General features: G+C 57.9%; 1 protein-coding gene across 2 annotated transcripts in view; it reads left to right on the top strand.

Moving 5' to 3' along the window:
• The first annotated feature begins 10115 nt into the window (after positions 1-10115).
• The window catches only part of RNF24 (ring finger protein 24), a 37977-nt gene continuing 31943 nt past the window's right edge, over positions 10116-16149 (top strand). Inside the window, exon 1 of one of the 2 annotated variants that reach the window (XM_068403742.1) lies at positions 10116-10161. The gene's annotated coding sequence lies outside the window, so the exon portion shown is untranslated. Of the gene's footprint in view, positions 10162-16028; positions 16113-16149 lie in introns of those variants that run through there. The other variant, XM_068403741.1, reaches the window with a different exon arrangement.

The following is a 16149-nucleotide window of genomic DNA, read 5'->3' as shown; positions in this document are numbered from 1 at the left end:
CAGCGTAGCACCACGTTTGCAGGGTGCTTTGGTGTCTAGGTCCAACGAGGAAGTTCTGCAAGAGGAAAACTGGCTAGAAATGACCTATGGGCAGGATTCACTGACCCAGCAAGTCCCCCAGCTCCTCTGGAGAGCAGCCCGAGCTGGAAGGTGCTCAGGGCAGGGACTGCACCTTCCTATAAACAGAGGCAAAATTTCCCATAACCACAAGGCAAACAGCTCTGAGAAAGGCCAAGACCCACAACCCCCAAAAAAACCCGTTGGAGGAAGGATTAGAGAAGAGCCATCTGGGCAGCCTCTGCCGCTGGTGCCTTCAGCGTTTCCTCCAACCAGGCTTGGCCGGCTCCCCATGCTCGCTGCCGTGCGATGCTATCAGGAGTCACGGCTCTGCCCGTACTTGCAGGAGGTAAATCCACATTCAGTAGAAAGGGTGGGGACTTTCCTCGCTCCCAACTCAAAGGCAACTTCAGAGGAGCAGCATCTGCCTCTGACCAGCGCACACCAACAGCAGGTGTCTGACGACCACTTCGCTGGATTTTTTCAGGCATGGAAGAGGTGAGTTAATTGGCCCCTCTGGCTTGGGGCCAGCAGTAGCCATGAGAACGGGGATGGAGATGTCATTTCTTGCAGATGCTCCAGGGGATTTATTTTCCTCTCTCTTTTTTTTTTTTTTAATTTAATTTAAGATAGAAATTATTAGCTCTGCACGTGCATTTCACAGAATCACAGAATCAATCAGGTTGGAAGAGACCTCTGGGATCATTGAGTCCAACCATTGCCCTGACACCACCGTGTCAACTAGACCATGGCACTAAGTGCCATGTCCAGGCTTTTCTTAAACACCTCCAGATATGGTGACTCCACCACCTCCCTGGGCAGCCCCTTCCAATGGCTAACGACCCTTGCTGAGAAGAAATGCTTCCTAATGTCCAGCCTGAACCTCCTCTGGCAAAGCTTGAGGCTGTTGAGGCTGTGTCCTCTTGTCCTATCGCTAGTTGCCAGGGAGAAGAGGCCAACTCCCACTTCACTACAACCTCCCTTCAGGTAGTTGTTTGCTACCTAAAGCTCAGTTCGTGCTAGACCCGCTCTTCACATGAGGCAGGAGGGTCACCAAAAGAGTGTGCTGGGTCCCGAATTCCTTGTCCTCAGCTCCAAAAGCATTAAGCCATCAGAAGAGCTCTGGTCATCCCATCTGCTGGATTGTTGCAGTGGTGGCTCTCCATACCCACAGACCCTTGATGCTCTCCATCGCATGAGCTCCCCTCCCAAACGTGCCGCCCCTCACACAGGGCAGCATCCCCACCTCCTATTGACCAGCCGTGGGACAGGGGACATCCCACACTCCTGCCCACTTGCGTCCTGACTTATTTCTGATGCCTCAAACCAGGTAGCACCCCACCACCTCCACACATCTCCTCCAGTTTTCACCTGCTGGGAAATTGTCCCCCATGTAGAAGTTTACCCAGGAGCCCCTCTCCCTCTGGATGCTCCTGCAATGTTTTTCCCAGCCTAACTTTAAATCAATCTTAGCTGATCAAGTGTGGTCCCAAACTGAGGCATCACCGCAAGGATCTGAGGAAGGGACACTATTTAATAAAGATGCTCTGGGCTCTCTGCTCCCCTCCTCCTACTTTGATTGCAAGATACTTATTTCCACAAAAAAAATAAAATTCCAAAAAGCAAATTGCCCTCAAAACCCTCGGGGCGGTGATGGATTTTGGTCCATCACCCCACCTTATGGCTAAATCGACGTGTTAGGGGGATGCGGCTGCTCCTGGTAAGGTGGGAATCGCCTTGTATTTCCAACACAGCTGCTCAGAGGGGTGTAAAATCCCTGAAACTGCCGAGTCTTGGGGGATGCCGGCGAGACGGAGCGGGTGGCAGATCACAGGAGCTGTGAACTCCAGCTCCTGCATAGTCTCGCGACCAAGCGTGCCCCAAAAATGTACCTGGGATGGATCCCACCTGCAAACCCCAAATGCTCCTGGACGGGATGCACCTATAGCAAACACCCAACCGAAGCCCTGGCAGAGCTTTGGGGTGAGACAGTGTGTGTGTGTGTGACCGTCTGAGTCTGTGAAGGGCAGTTTGGACCCGTTCCTAGTTTGGAGCATTCCTGTCTCTTTATGGCTGATGTTCTCCAGATGTTTTGTATTGCAGCCTCATGTGGAAACCCACTGGCCTCAGGGCTGAATCCTGCTCAGCCCTCCACATGACACCCGGTGGAGAGGAGGAGGGTGACTTTACACCGCTGTATGCACGGCATTTATGATATTTAAAGCATATTTAAAGCAACCCTGGGGCTGAACCACGGCTGCACAGAAGTGCCTACTCCAGTGCTCACTCTTACTTTTGAACTCTTTTTCCCAAGGAAACACCACACGTGATCACCCTGTCTCCACCGAGTGCTGTTAAACAGAAAGATACGGATACAATCCTCTGGCTCAGGAAGTCCCGAAGCAGCAAATTGCCGGAAACTGAGAGAATATAATGTGGAAAGCATTACCCCGGCTTGGCCCTCGCCTTGCATTCCTCCCGAGCAGCTCCCCTTGGCCCCGGCCAGCGGACGGATACTAGCAGGGACGGACCATGGCCCTGAGCCAGGAGGAGCTCTCGTCCCACCTTGCGTGCGTGTCCCTTGCCCGTATTGTCCAGTTTTGGTGGATTTGGTGAACGAGCAGAGGTTGCAACCAAAGACCCGTCCGGTTTCACTCTCTGCCTGGGTCTTCTCTGGGTGGGATGATGTGCTTGGTACACTCCTAAGGGAAAAGGGGGAATCTGGTTCCTCTCCTTCAGCTCTTGGCTCTGGTTTGGTGCCTGTAGGCATTGAGTGTGGCAGTTTTCAGCTTGGCAAACGCCCCATCCCCAACAGGGACATGGTGGGTCCCCAGCCATGGGACAAGACCGTGGTGGCCCCGGCAGCGTTGAAGCAGCGGAGCATCGCATTTTCCATGCGTGAGTCACCGCGCAGCCCATGCACACGTTGTCTGGGACAAACCAGTTCGACCTCCATTTAGGGAACTTTCTCATTTACTATTTATAGATTCATTTTTTTTTCTTTCCAAAGACATCCCTCCCTGCCCCAACCTTCCCAACCCTCATCCCCCCGCAGTCCGTACATCACCAAGGGCGTGGAGCTGCCCTGGATGCCCAGCCCTGGACAGATGCGATCGTGGGGGCTTTGTGGGCTTTGCTTTGCCCATCCGTCCTTGCGCCGGTGCCGGATCCTGCACAGGTCAAGAGCACTCAGACTCGACGAGAGTCATTTTCCCGGAGCCCGGTGGTGTTAATGGGGTGAGGGAGGCTCTGGCTGCCTGACGGGAATTCCCGAGCGCTTCCTCGCATCTCAGGAAACCACCTGCATCCACCAGCAAACGGTCCCTGCTCCGGAAGAAGGCACTTGAAAAGTTTTCCTGACCTCAGTGGTAGGAAAACACCCCTGGCAATAGGCTGTCCATCCTGATCGGGCTGAGCCCAGCTCCGGGTCATGCCGGACATCCCAAACTGTGAAGGGCTGGGCCCTCCCGGCAGGATCAGTCCCTGCCTGATCACTCCTGCCAGGATCAGTCCCTCCAAGCCCTATGGCTATGTCACCCCCAGCTAAAGCTTTCAGCATTGCCCAGCCATGTCCAGGGGTTTTATTTTTCCCTGGCACGTTTTTGGCATGGTCTAGGGCAGAGCAAGAGAGTGAGGATGAGGATGAGGATGAGGATGAGGATGAGGATGAGGATGAGGATGAGGATGAGGATGAGGATGAGGATGAGGCTGGGCCGTGCCACCTCCAAGCACCTGAGAACAGGCCCAACCCCATTTACTTCCCAGCACGGATGCAAGCGGTGATTACCCGAATTCCCCCTTCCAATTGGGACTGGCAGGATCCTGCTCTGCAGCCGAGCCCTACGGCACGTCGACAGAGAGGAAGAGCCGCGGGGTTTGGGTTGCCACCCAGGAGCAATACCTGCTCCGCTCGTTAAGCTGGATGTGATGCTCAGAGAGAGATCGCCCTGGGTGGGTGCAGGGACTGAGGAGGTGGGTCATGAGGAGGTGGGTCACCCTCGGGCAAGCCGTGCAAAAGCAGCGTTGTTCCTTGACTCACAAAGTCACTCGTGAGTCAAAGCTCCTGTAATCGTGCCCTGCTACAGGGAAGAGGAAGAGCCTGCCCTGCTCCACCCCGCTCCACATCAGTCTGGGAAGGGGCGAAATCAAAGTCCTGCTGACGCCGTGAAAGGGGTGGAGAAGAGGTCTGAGAAGGCAATCCTGCACCCCCAGCACGGAGCGACGCCTGTGCTACCGGCTGAGCAACGCTACCGCAGCAGGGATGGAGGGAGGGAGGTTCCCCACATCCCGCTTCGGAGGCAGAGATGGGATGGGCACTCTCTGCACATGCCTGATTTTCACCAACAAGTGTCCTCTGCTGGCCATGCTCCCTCTTGGATCGGCCAGCAAGGCCACCCCATAGACCTCGAGTGAAAGGATGGAGAAGGGGAGCCAAGGAGTGGGAAGACCAAATGGTCATGGTGGATGAAGAAGGAAAAAAGGGGAAGAGTGAGGGGGACTGTGTCCAGCAAAGGAGCTGGAGGAGGACGCTGGGACCATGAAGGTGTCCAGGACCTGACAGCAGGGATCAGAGAAGAGCATGGTCTGCAAGATCCCATCTCTTCCTCTGCCCACCAGGTCTCCCATCCACACCACCTATGTGATTGGCTTGGCCAGGCTGGTGAGGATGAAAGCCCTTTTGACCAGCAGAGACAAGATACGGGGATAGATGGTCCAGGCAGGCTGTTTTTACGTCCTCTCTACCACTGACACATGCTAAGATGACCAAAGCCCATTTCTGCTGGCAGAGTTGAGCCCACAGCACATCTTCTGCTGCTGGCAGGTGGGCTGAGGGCTGAGATTTCAGCAGCATAGGCCTCACCCAGTAACATTGCTCAGGAAAAAACCTGAGGGAAACAGCCAGAGGGTCAACCTCAGTGATGAGAAGGGATGGTCAAACAAGAGTCCTGCTGTAAGACCCACTAACACCTTCTTCTGCCTTATTTCATCAAGGCCTCAGCCAAGGATCAGCCCTTGACAAGCCCTGTGAAATCCGCACTGCAGCCGGGGAAGGCTCCGGGGGGCCACATGTCACCAGGCAGCAATAACACTACAGATCTACACGTCTCACCATCTCCTCCATGCTGGCAATCAGAGGGCGTCTCTCCCTGTGGCCACCTCATTAGTTTTCATCCAAATAGGGAAAATTACACCCAATCCCTGCTGAGGTCCGTGTTCCCCTGCCTACTGGACAAATTCTGGATTTTCTGCTCAAATGAGGGCCCTTGGGCAGTGACAAGTTGGGTATCAGCATTTACTTTCAGAGGGCTTCTGAGCACCAAAAGTGCAGGGACCTAACTGGGTTCGCCCAGCTCACTTCTCTATTGGGACCACGCTGGGTCCACCAGGCCCATGGAGCAGACCGTGGCTTTCCTTGGGCTGCATGGGTGGATGTAGGTCTAACTCATCACAGGGAACCCAAAACTCTTCCATCACCTGCAAGCAAGGCTGAAATGCCACCGAAAAGAGCTTGTCCCTGTCCCACAGCCCAGTCATGATCCACCCGGGGCAGCCTCAGAGAAGCAGGAGATCCTGGCAGGCTGCAGGAGGCAGTGAGTCAGGGAGGCTCCCTGGCTGCTGCCACCACTCCAGCCTCCACCCGCTTCACAGGGACACACAGGTCCCATCCCTGGGCTCATCACCCCATTTGTCTTGGGATGACAACAGATCTGCCATGGCATTCGTGTCCAGCACCACCTGAACTCAGGACTGGGCTGGGAGGACAGCTTTGCAGCTGGCTTGGTTCACGTGCCATGAGTAGAGCTTCCCAAAGATAAGCCGCTCCTATGACAAGTCCTTAACCCCCTCTGTTTCCTCCCCAAAATCAGAATAAAGACTTTGGGGGTCTCTCTCCAGGCTGGATCACTGCAGAGGAGCATCACGTGCATCCTAAGAGGAGCAGGAGACCCCTTGCCCAGGAGAAGGCAGCCTCTGCTCCATCTGCTCTATGCATTTTCCCAGCGGGGACTATGCTTGTGCAGTGCAGAAGCAGCTTTGCAATGGGGTGGAAGGAGGCGGTGGAGGTCCACCAGCTGGCCTGCGAGCCCTCCTACAACTAAGGACAGGGGATTATCACAAAGCAAAACCATCCTGGAGAGGAATGAGAGGAGAAAGGAGACATCTTCCACCTTCCCAATGAGACAGACCCACCCCCCCTCATCACCCCATCTCCCTGCCGTGAGGTCCGGGCATGCAGCTGTGCTGGATCTCAGCTGCCTTTGCTCATCAAGTAGGAAAAACTGGATCTTCTCATACATCAAGTGGGGTGTTATTGGCAGAAGCGCACGGGACAGGGAGAAAGCGGACGGCGTGGTTCCCTCCGCAGTCAGAGCGGTGAATCGGAGCTCGGAGACACGTCCCCGCTCCCCCAGATGAGCCGGTTTGGGGTGTCCCCATCCCGCAAGCCTCACACCACCAGCCCGCAGGCAGGACACCGCTCATCCGATGGGTGCCAAGGACAAGGCTGCGTGCGTGGCCAGCAGCTCTCCTCTCCCCCAGGCTTCACCCCGGGGTGCCGAGGGCTGGCCAGCGCAGGCGGAACGGCAGAGCCTGATCTCCGGGTGCAATCGCTTCCCGAGTTCATCCCGCCAGCTGCCGGGGCAGGTCCCCGCGGGGCCCTGGCTCTGCAGGCTCTCCGCCGACACCAGGACTCCCAGCCAAAGGCAGCCCCAGCGTGTTCAGGCAAACCCCTCCCGTGCGAAGCGGGGATTCCCACCGCGGGAGTAAGGCTCCGCTCAGTGAAAACATCCAGCGAACGGCCCGTCTCATCGCTCAGGCATGCCAAGGTCAGGGCCAGCAGCGGCTTCAAAGATCTGCAAGTGCTCCCACGACAGCTCGCGAGGGCATCCCACTCACGCCGCCGCTGGTGGGGGGGACGAGGTGGCAGCCGGGGTCAGTTCATGCTCTCACAGTGCCTGGGGACCCTCGTGTCCAGACCTCTGCAGAGCCTGGCAGGAGGTGAGGCAGGGAAGCAGCGTTGCTCCCCGCTGCAGGAGTTTCCCACCGTCACGTCGCTGGCCAAGGCCATCATAGAGCAGAACCACAGAATCACAGAATCGTTTGGGTTGGGAAGGACCTTTAAGATCATCGAGTCCAACCGCTAACCCAGCACTGCCAAGGCCACCACTAACCCATGTCCCTCAGCACCACATCTACATGGCTTTTAAATCCCTCCAGGGATGGGGACTCCACCACTGCCCTGGGCAGCCTGTTCCAGTGCTTGACAATCCTTTCGGGGAAGGAATTGTCCCTGATCTCCAACCTAAACCTCCCCTGGCACAACTTGAGGCTTTTTTCTCTTGTCCTGTTGCTTGTTACCTGAGAGAAGAGACTGACCCCCCCTCGCCACACCCTCCTTTCAGGCAGTTGTAGAGAGTGAGAAGGTCTCCCCTCAGCCTCCTTTTCTCCAGACTAAACCCCCCCAGGTCCCTCAGCCGCTCCTCATCACACTTGTGCTCCAGACCCTTCACCACCTTCGTTGCCCTTCTCTGGACTCGCTCCAGCACCTCAAGGTCTGTCTTGTAGTGAGGGGCCCAAAACTGAACACAGGATTCGAGGTGCGGCCTCACCAGTGCTGGGATTTCACCAGGATGTGGATCCCATTTCACCGGGACAGCCCGGTGCGTGGGGCCGAGGGATGGAAACACCACGGATGAACTGTAGTCACGCGTTTCTCATTAGAGGCTCACAGCTAATTACAGCCCTGCCTCCTCTGCCCGGCTTGCTCATGGCCTTGCCGGGCTTCGCCCTCCTGTCTGGGAAAGGCGAGGGAAGATAAGCCTTCCTTGCACATTAATAACATCCTCCAGACAAGCCGGAGTGCCTCAAAACTTACGAGGAGCTCTGATAAGGTCGAGATGAATCACTGACGTACCCGAGATCCTGAGCTCCATAAACAGCCACGGCTGGTGACGCAGGAGCAGAGGGGCAGCGCGCTCGCCACCGCCACACCGGGCGTTATGGGGTCCCGCTGCAGAGCGCCCACCGCGGGGGTGCGAGCTCGCCCCTCTCCTCCTGCCTGCCCACTTCGTGGGAAGAAGAAATGCTTTGTCCTCGGCAGACATCCTGGCACCATGGGGTGATGTCCCACCTGGAGTCTGATGTCCCCCTGCAGTGCTGCGTCCAGCTCTGGGGCCCCCAACATCAGAAGGACATGGAGCTGTTGGAGCGAGTCCAGAGGAGGCCACGAAGATGCTCAGAGGGCTGGAGCCCCTCTGCTGTGGAGACAGGCTGAGAGAGTTGGGGCTGTTCAGTCTGGAGAAGAGAAGGCTCCGGGGAGACCTTAGAGCACCTTCCAGTACCTGAAGGAGCTACAGGAAAGTGAGAGGGGCTTTTTACAAGGGCACGGAGTGACAGGACACAGGGGAGCGGTTTTAAACTGGAAGAGGGGAGATTGAGATGAGATCTTAGGAAGAAATTCTTTCCTGTGAGGGTGGTGAGACACTGGCCCGGGTTGCCCAGAGAAGCTGTGGCTGCCCCCTCCCTGGCAGTGTTCAAGGCCAGGTTGGATGGGGCTTGGAGCAACCTGGTCTGGTGGAAGGTGTCCCTGCCCGTGGCAGGAGGGTTGGAACTAGATGGGCTTTAAGGTCCCTTCCAACCCAAACCATTCTGTGATTCTGTGTCATTTCTCTCCCAAGTGGTGTCGAGTCCCTGTGGATGGGGACAGGGACGGGGACAGGGGTGAGTCCTTCTCCCCCACACAGCCGGCTGGGTGCAGATGCTGGCGCAGATGAGCAGAGCAGGATGGAGCCTACTCACCCCCCCCAGTGCCACCTCCTGTCCCCTCTATGCCACCCCTCTTGGCCCCACTGCCAGCTTGTCCCCACTGCCACCACCCCCCGGATCATCTTCCTTGTCACCACCATCATCCCGTCCCCGCTGCCATGCCATGTCCCCATTTTTACCCACTGCCACCCCCGTTCCCACTGCCCCCTCATGTCCCCAGAGCCCGTCTTGTCACCTCACGTCCCCATACCATCCCCCTGTCCCCAGTGTCACCTCCTGTCCCCACTACATCATCCCCCTGTCTTCAGTGCCACCTCCTGTCCCCACTACATCATCCCCATCCCCAGTGTCACCTCCTGTCCCCACTACATCATCCCCCTATCCTCAGTGCCACCTCCTGTCCCCACTACATCATCCCCCTGTCCTGTGTCACCTCCTGTCCCCACACCATCCCCCTGTCCCCAGTGTCACCTCCTGTCCCCACACCATCCCCCTGTCCTTAGTGTCACCTCCTGTCCCCACACCATCTCCCTCAGTGCCACCTCCTGTCCCCACTACATCATCCCCCTGTCCTGTGTCACCTCCTGTCCCCACACCATCTCCCTGTCCTCAGTGCCACCTCCTGTCCCCACATCATCCCCCTGTCCCCAGTGCCACCCCCTGTCCCCACTACATCATCCCTGTCCCCAGTGTCACCTCCTGTCCCCACTACATCATCTCCCTGTCCTGTGTCACCTCCTGTCCCCACACCATCCCCCTGTCCTCAGTGCCACCCCCTGTCCCCACTACATCATCCCTGTCCCCAGTGTCACCTCCTGTCCCCACACCATCTCCCTGTCCTCAGTGCCACCTCCTGTCCCCACACCATCTCCCTGTCCTCAGTGCCACCCCCTGTCCCCACTACATCATCCCCCTGTCCCCAGTGTCACCTCCTGTTCCCACACCATCCCCCTGTCCTCAGTGCCACTGTCCCCAGTGCCACCACGTCCCCCGTGTCAGCTCACGTCCTCACACCATCCCCCTGTCCCCAGTGCCACCCCCTGTCCCCACTGCACCTTCCCCTGTCACCTCACCAGTGCCACCCCATCCCCATGTCACCCCCCTCCCACCCGCAATGCCGCCCCGGCCACTCCCACCCCGCCGTGACGTCACCCCGCCGTGACGTCACCCCGCCGCTCCGTCCCGGGGCGCGGCGCGGCGCAGGCGCAGTGCGGGCGGCGAAGCGGTGCCCGGCTCCGGGCGGGGCGGGACGGGGCGGGGCGGGGCGGGGCCGCCTCCATCCGGGTCCCTCCCCGCCGCCGGGCAGTGCGGGCGGCGCGAGCCTCGGCGGGACAGCGGCGGGTGAGTGCGGGGCGGCAGCGGGGCGGCGGGAGCCCCCTGGGGGGCCGGAGGACCGGGCACCCCCTCCCCGTGCACCGCTCCGTGGGGCAGGGCCCCCCCCCTGCGGCCCCGCTGTGGGGCAGGGCCCCCTCCCTGTGCACCCCTGTATGGGGCAGGGCCCTCCTTCAGCACCTCTGTGGGGCAGGGCCCCTCCTTGTGCGTTGTTCTGTGGGGCAGGGCCCCTCCTTGTGCACTGCTCTGTGGGGCAGGGCCCCTCTTCCAGCACCCCTATGGGGCAGGGCCCTCCTTCAGCACCTCTATGGGGCAGGGCCCCCTCCCCGTGCACTGCTCTGTGGGGCAGGGCCCCTCCTTGTGCGTTGTTCTGTGGGGCAGGGCCCCTCCTTGTGCACCACTGTATGGGGCAGGGCCCCTCCTTGTGCACCACTGTATGGGGCAGGGCCCCTCCTTGTGCACCCCTGTGGGGCAGGGCCCCTCCCTGTGCACTGCTCTATGGGGCAGGGCCCCTCCTTGTGCACCCCTGTGGGGCAGGGACCCTCCTGTGCACAGCTCTATGGGGCAGGGCCCCTCCTTCAGCACCCCTGTGGGGCAGGGGCACCCCCTCCTCAACAGCCCCCGTGGGGCACAGGCTGCCCTCCCTCTCGGCTCCATAGTCCCCTGTGGGGCAGGGACTTCCATAGGGACACGGGGCTGCCCCCAGCTGTGCCCTGCAGGGCCAGGCCTGTCCCAGCTGCCCCACACACAGACCCCTATAGGGCAGGCCCTCCTCAGGGTGACCGGGGATCGCCTTTGCGGTGGCGGGCAGCCCTATGCGGGTGTCATAAGGTCTCCACTTTGGACCCATAAGGTCCCCACTTTGGGGGCAGAGGGGACAGCCCAGAGGAGGGGGCAGCAGAGGCTGGACTGTGGCCTGGGTCTGCATCACCCAGAAGTGACAGAGGAGGGGGCTGGGGCGACACAAAGGGTCGAGGGACATGTCCCCACCCGACTCCCATCCCACCCAGACCCCTTTACGAGGGGGAGCTCCTGGGGGTCCCACCCCAGCTCGGGGTCCCCTGGGTCACCCCCGTTCCCGGTAGCTGCTGGTTTGGGTGCAGGCACATCCCCTTGCTTTCCTGGGGCCGAGACAGGACGCTACGGGTTTCTTTGACTTAAAAAAACCACCCAGAAATAGGAAAAGCTGCTTTTGGAGTGAAACGGGGCGGCCGTTTGTGCCGTACAGGCACGTACGGAGCCGTCCCAGCATCCGCCGCGTCGCCCGCTTTGGCAGGGGACACGTGTGAGTCCCACGGGACTGGAAGCCGACGGGTAAAAATGCACCTCCTGGGGTCTGGGGTGGGTTTTTTGGTTAGTTTAGCCTGTCTTTGTTGTAGCCTGGGTGCGCGGAGGAGAACATCTCGGTGGGTCCCGCCGCCCCGTGCGCCTACGAGAGGTGCCGGCTCCTTCGGATGCGCCAGCCTGTGTGTCTGGGGGTTGTTTCCCCCCTCCCTCGCGCACCTTTGGCAGGAGGTTTGGATGACATCTTGCTCTGGCACGCTCCTCTCCTTTGATCTCGAGTTTCCTACCATGTATAACGTGTTCGGCAACACGCGAACCCGGCTCCGCGGCTGCCGGGGAGGGCGATGGGGGTGCCTCCTCGCCCCGGTTTTCCCCGGCCGGCTCCTACCCACAGCTCCTGGCTCTCCTTTGTCTTGGCCGCTGCCAGGATGGGCTCTTGCAGCCCGGGGATGCTCTGAGCAGAGCAAAGACAAGCACAAAAACCCCCCTTGTGCCTTTGTTTCCAGCCGTTTGCGGGCTCAGCTGATGTTAGGCGGCGTTTCGTGTGCCCAGGCAGATAAACCAACTACTCACAAGTCTTTTTTTTTTTGTTATTATTATTTTTCTGAGTTATTTTGGGTGATTTAGTTCGCAGGGAACATATCCCAGCTGCAGGCTGTGCCGGAGGGATGCGGCAGCCTCCTAGAAACGGGGTGAATTAGCCAGAAGCGTAACTGGAGCATCTCGTGGTTGTCCTCTCGCGTCCTCCTCGCGTCTCCCCGGGTGAGCAGGGCTACAAGCTCTCAGCACCACACAGTAAAATCCGCGTTCACCAGCCCTCCTCCTACCTCGCAGGAGGAGAAGTTTGACCCCGGTTTGCACAACCCGCTGCCGGCAGCGGCTTTGGGGCCGGCGAGGACGGAGGAAGGGGAACAAAACCCGTGTCCTGGCTCAGACCAGACTGTCCTGATGGCTGAAATAAGCTGCTTTTTTTTAATGCTTGACTTGCTAGAAAGCAAAATACAAGTTTTAATATTATTATTATTATTATTTTTTAGATTCCTGTTGTTGTTTCTCCTGTGGGTGTTCGGTTTGATAGCGAGACCATAGCCTGGATTCATATTAACGCTGCTTTTTTATGACGGGTGTAAACAGAGCTGCCTTGAGCGTGTGAAACAGCCCCCGAGTAAATCAGGTTATTTGCTCTATTACTTTATTCACACAGGTTAGATGCTCCAGCTGATGCATCTAGAGTGCTGTGCCATCTGGAGCAAAAATTAAATACAAATTTGGCCTCGAGCCCGGAAAAATAACAAGCCTTTGCCTCCGATAACTGGCGGCGGAAGAATAGAGCCCCTGACAGAAGAAGTGCTTGGGGGCAACGTGGAAGGAACCCAAAATGCACTAACTGAGGTATTTAAAAAAGAAAAAAAGGAAGGAAAAGAAATCCTTCCACCCCTGCGTCCTGAGAGCAGCCAGGAGGGGTGGTGTTGTGGGGCTGATGCCCACAGATGAAGGTCCTGGTCCTGAGCGGGTGCTGGAGCTGCTGGAGGTGAGGGTGGTGATGACCTCCTGGGTTTCCCAGCCTTGCTGTTAAAGGAAATCCCCTCCACAACCTCCTGAAACTCCACTTGATCACTGGCACAGCTCAGGTTTATTTATTTTGTTGCTGTTCAGCCCAGTAGAAGTCTATGCCAAGGCTGGCCCACTGGCTAGGACCTTCCTTCTCATCTCTGGCTGGGTTTGGACACTCTAGGTCTGCTGGTTGGGTCACTGGTGGTGTCGTTTGGTCAAAGGCTGTCTCAGATTTGGGGGGACATGCTGTGGAGGTGGGTAAGCCCTGGTGGCATCTCTTGCTTGTGCAGACTGGGCTCTGGTCCACATGCCTCTGAGTGAGACTGAAGATACCTGTGGTGGACCAGCTGTGAAGGACACCTTGGTCAACATGCTCTGGATGTTGTGGGATCTGTCTGACCTTCAAATAAGGAAGACCGTATGTGCCAAATGGCAAATAAGATGATGACTGCTGGTTGCTAAGGCTGTTCTTGGCAGGAGGGTGGTCCTGGCTGTGTCCTGATGGAGAGGCAGGTGATGGGGAGGAGGAGATTGAGGCTTACACAACGAGGAAGCAGCAGAGCTGCTTGTGAGATGTCTCCAGACTGTGAGACTGAACCGAGCCTGGAGGTTTTACCCAAGAAGGACAGATTTCCAGCTGGTCTCCTGGACTAAATGATGTGCGGGTTGATACAGGGACACCTGGCTTTGCTGGGAGGGCTGTCATGCTCATGGATCACCTCTCCATGTGTTCCCTCTTGGGTCAGCCCTCCCAACGATCCGGCTGTTGCCTCCACATTGGCCATATGGCAGAAGACGTGTTGCAGGTGATTAGCTCGTACCCATAAAACACCACCTGGATGTTGAAAAGGTGGAGAGAGGCACGGCTGGGCACGCTCATCTCCTCCTGCTCCCACCACTGCGACATGAAACGCTCCTGCCATGGGGTGGCAGGGCTTGGCATGGCTGAGACAACGTCCTCTCCCACCGGGTCAAACTCTTGCTCTTTCATCCAGCTGCACAGTAAACTGAGGCAATCCCCATCCCTTGGGCCGGGGTAGGAGGTGCAGATGCTTCTGGTGGTCTTCAGCCACCTTGGAATCATTGGTGTCAAAGCGTGGAGGGTGATGGTTTGGGTTTGGAGCTTCCCCTGGTGTTCGGGTGTCTCGGTCCTGGCTGTGGTTGGTGTCGCTGAGCTGGCTTCTGTTTCCTGCGCTCATTCATCATAAAGCTGGGTGGTGTTGACATAAGATAACGTCTACCTTGTGTAGCCTTCCCTCCTTGTCCCTCCATAGCGCCGTTGCCCTGAAACCGCTCAGACTTTGTGTCGGGAGCAGCTGCCCTGCCCGCGTCCCCACCCTGACTCGCTGACAGCGCTTCCAAATGACATCAGCGATGTGGGGCTTATCTGCGAGAGACCTCAGCCGTCGCCTGGCCCCGGTGGTGCCTCTTGCTTGGTTGAGAAATGCAGGTGATCCTGTCGAAATTGCACCCGAGGAGAGGGTGCAGAACCCCTGCGGTGTCACTGTGTCACAGAATCACAGAATCACAGAATCAATCAGGTTGGAAGAGACCTCTGGGATCATTGAGTCCAACCATTGCCCTGACACCACCATGGCAACTAGACCATGGTACCAAGTGCCATGTCCAGTCTTTTCTTAAACACATCCAGAGATGGTGACTCCACCACCTCCCTGGGCAGCCCCTTCCAATGTCTAATGACCCTTGCTGAGAAGAAATGCTTCCTAATGTCCAACCTGAACCTCCCCTGGCGAAGCTTGAGGCTGTGTCCTCTTGTCCTATCGCTAGTTGCCTGGGAGAAGAGGCCGACTCCCACTCTGCTACAAGCTCCCTTCAGGTAGTTGTAGACTGCACTAAGGTCACCTCTGAGCCTCCTCTTCTCCAGGCTAAACACCCCCAGCTCCCTCAGCCGTTCCTCGGAGGTCAGACCCTCCAGACCCTTCACCAGCTTGGTCGCCCTCCTCTGGACTCGGTCCAACACCTCAACATCTTTCTTGAAGTGCGGGGCCCAGAACTGGACACAGTATTCAAGGTGCGGCCTCACCAGTGTCGATGGGCAGAGGACATTTGCTTCCTGAGCTGAGGAACAGGAAAACCTTGGCATCTTCTTTGTTGGGCACGATGGGTTGGAGCAGTTGGTTCCCCTCATCCCGGGGTGCAGCGGTGCCCGAGTGCTCGGTGGGGATGGAGCTGCATCGTTTTGGGATGCTTTTCCCTCCCCGGAGCAATGACACGGGCCATCCAACATGTCGTTTTGCTACCTGTATGACACATTTAATTTCTATCAAAGAAAAAACCCCAAACCTAAAGAGTTCCAGCCACGTGTGAAGGGCTCCTGTGTCCTGTTAATAAGCTGATTACGGTGACAGTGGGACATTGACGGGAGGAAAGAGCAGCCATGCAGAGCACCTCGAAAAGATGCCAGCGATAACATCGTCGGTGAGGAGGGAGCGGCTGTGAAGCCTCCAAGGTAGGGATGAGCGGTGGCAGGAGAGGAGAAGACACGCTTGGGTAGGATGGAGAAGCAAAAAGCCTCAACGCCGCTGCGCGGACGGGCGGCAGGAGCCAGGCGCCAGAGCGCACGGACCAAATTAGCTGCGAGCAGCTGCCTCGGCGTAGCCGAAGGCCGTGAGGTCTCGGGTTGCTCCGGCGCCGGATCTAAAACTGGATCAGCCTTCGGAAAAAGCGGGCGAGACGCCGAGGAGCAGGAGGAGGAGCGAGGGCTGGGAAGTTCTTCGACCGATTGCTTCTCCTGCTCCAGGGCTGCGGGTGTGAGAAGCAAGCAGGAATAACTTCTCCTGGTTTATTTATTTTTTATCCCCGTGGAGGATTAATCTTGCCACTAATACAGCTTTTAGCTTGCAAAGCGCCTTAGGGGAAACGGCGCCGGGAGTGTTTGCGAGAGAGAAACTGAAAGTGCTGAGCGGGGAGAGCGGCTGCCCCTCTCCCTGCCCGCACCCAGCGGTGGGTGTCCCGGCTGCTCGGCTCCGAGGAGTATTTAGGGGAAAACACAAGAGCTCTGGGGCCGTGCTGATTCCCGTCCTGGCATCCCACAGGCGTGGAAGCAGAAGGCATCACCTCTTCAGTCGCTCCGTTTGAAGCCAGGAGGAGCAGCCCAGCAGGTAAGAAGATGAGTGAAGCCAAATTACCCGTCGGAAT

The sequence above is a fragment of the Nyctibius grandis genome, chromosome 6 (assembly GCF_013368605.1).
Source record: "Nyctibius grandis isolate bNycGra1 chromosome 6, bNycGra1.pri, whole genome shotgun sequence".
Taxonomy (NCBI): Eukaryota; Metazoa; Chordata; class Aves; order Nyctibiiformes; family Nyctibiidae; genus Nyctibius; species Nyctibius grandis.
The sequence above is the reverse complement of the archived record's forward strand: the minus strand, read 5'-3'. Positions and strand labels throughout refer to the sequence as shown.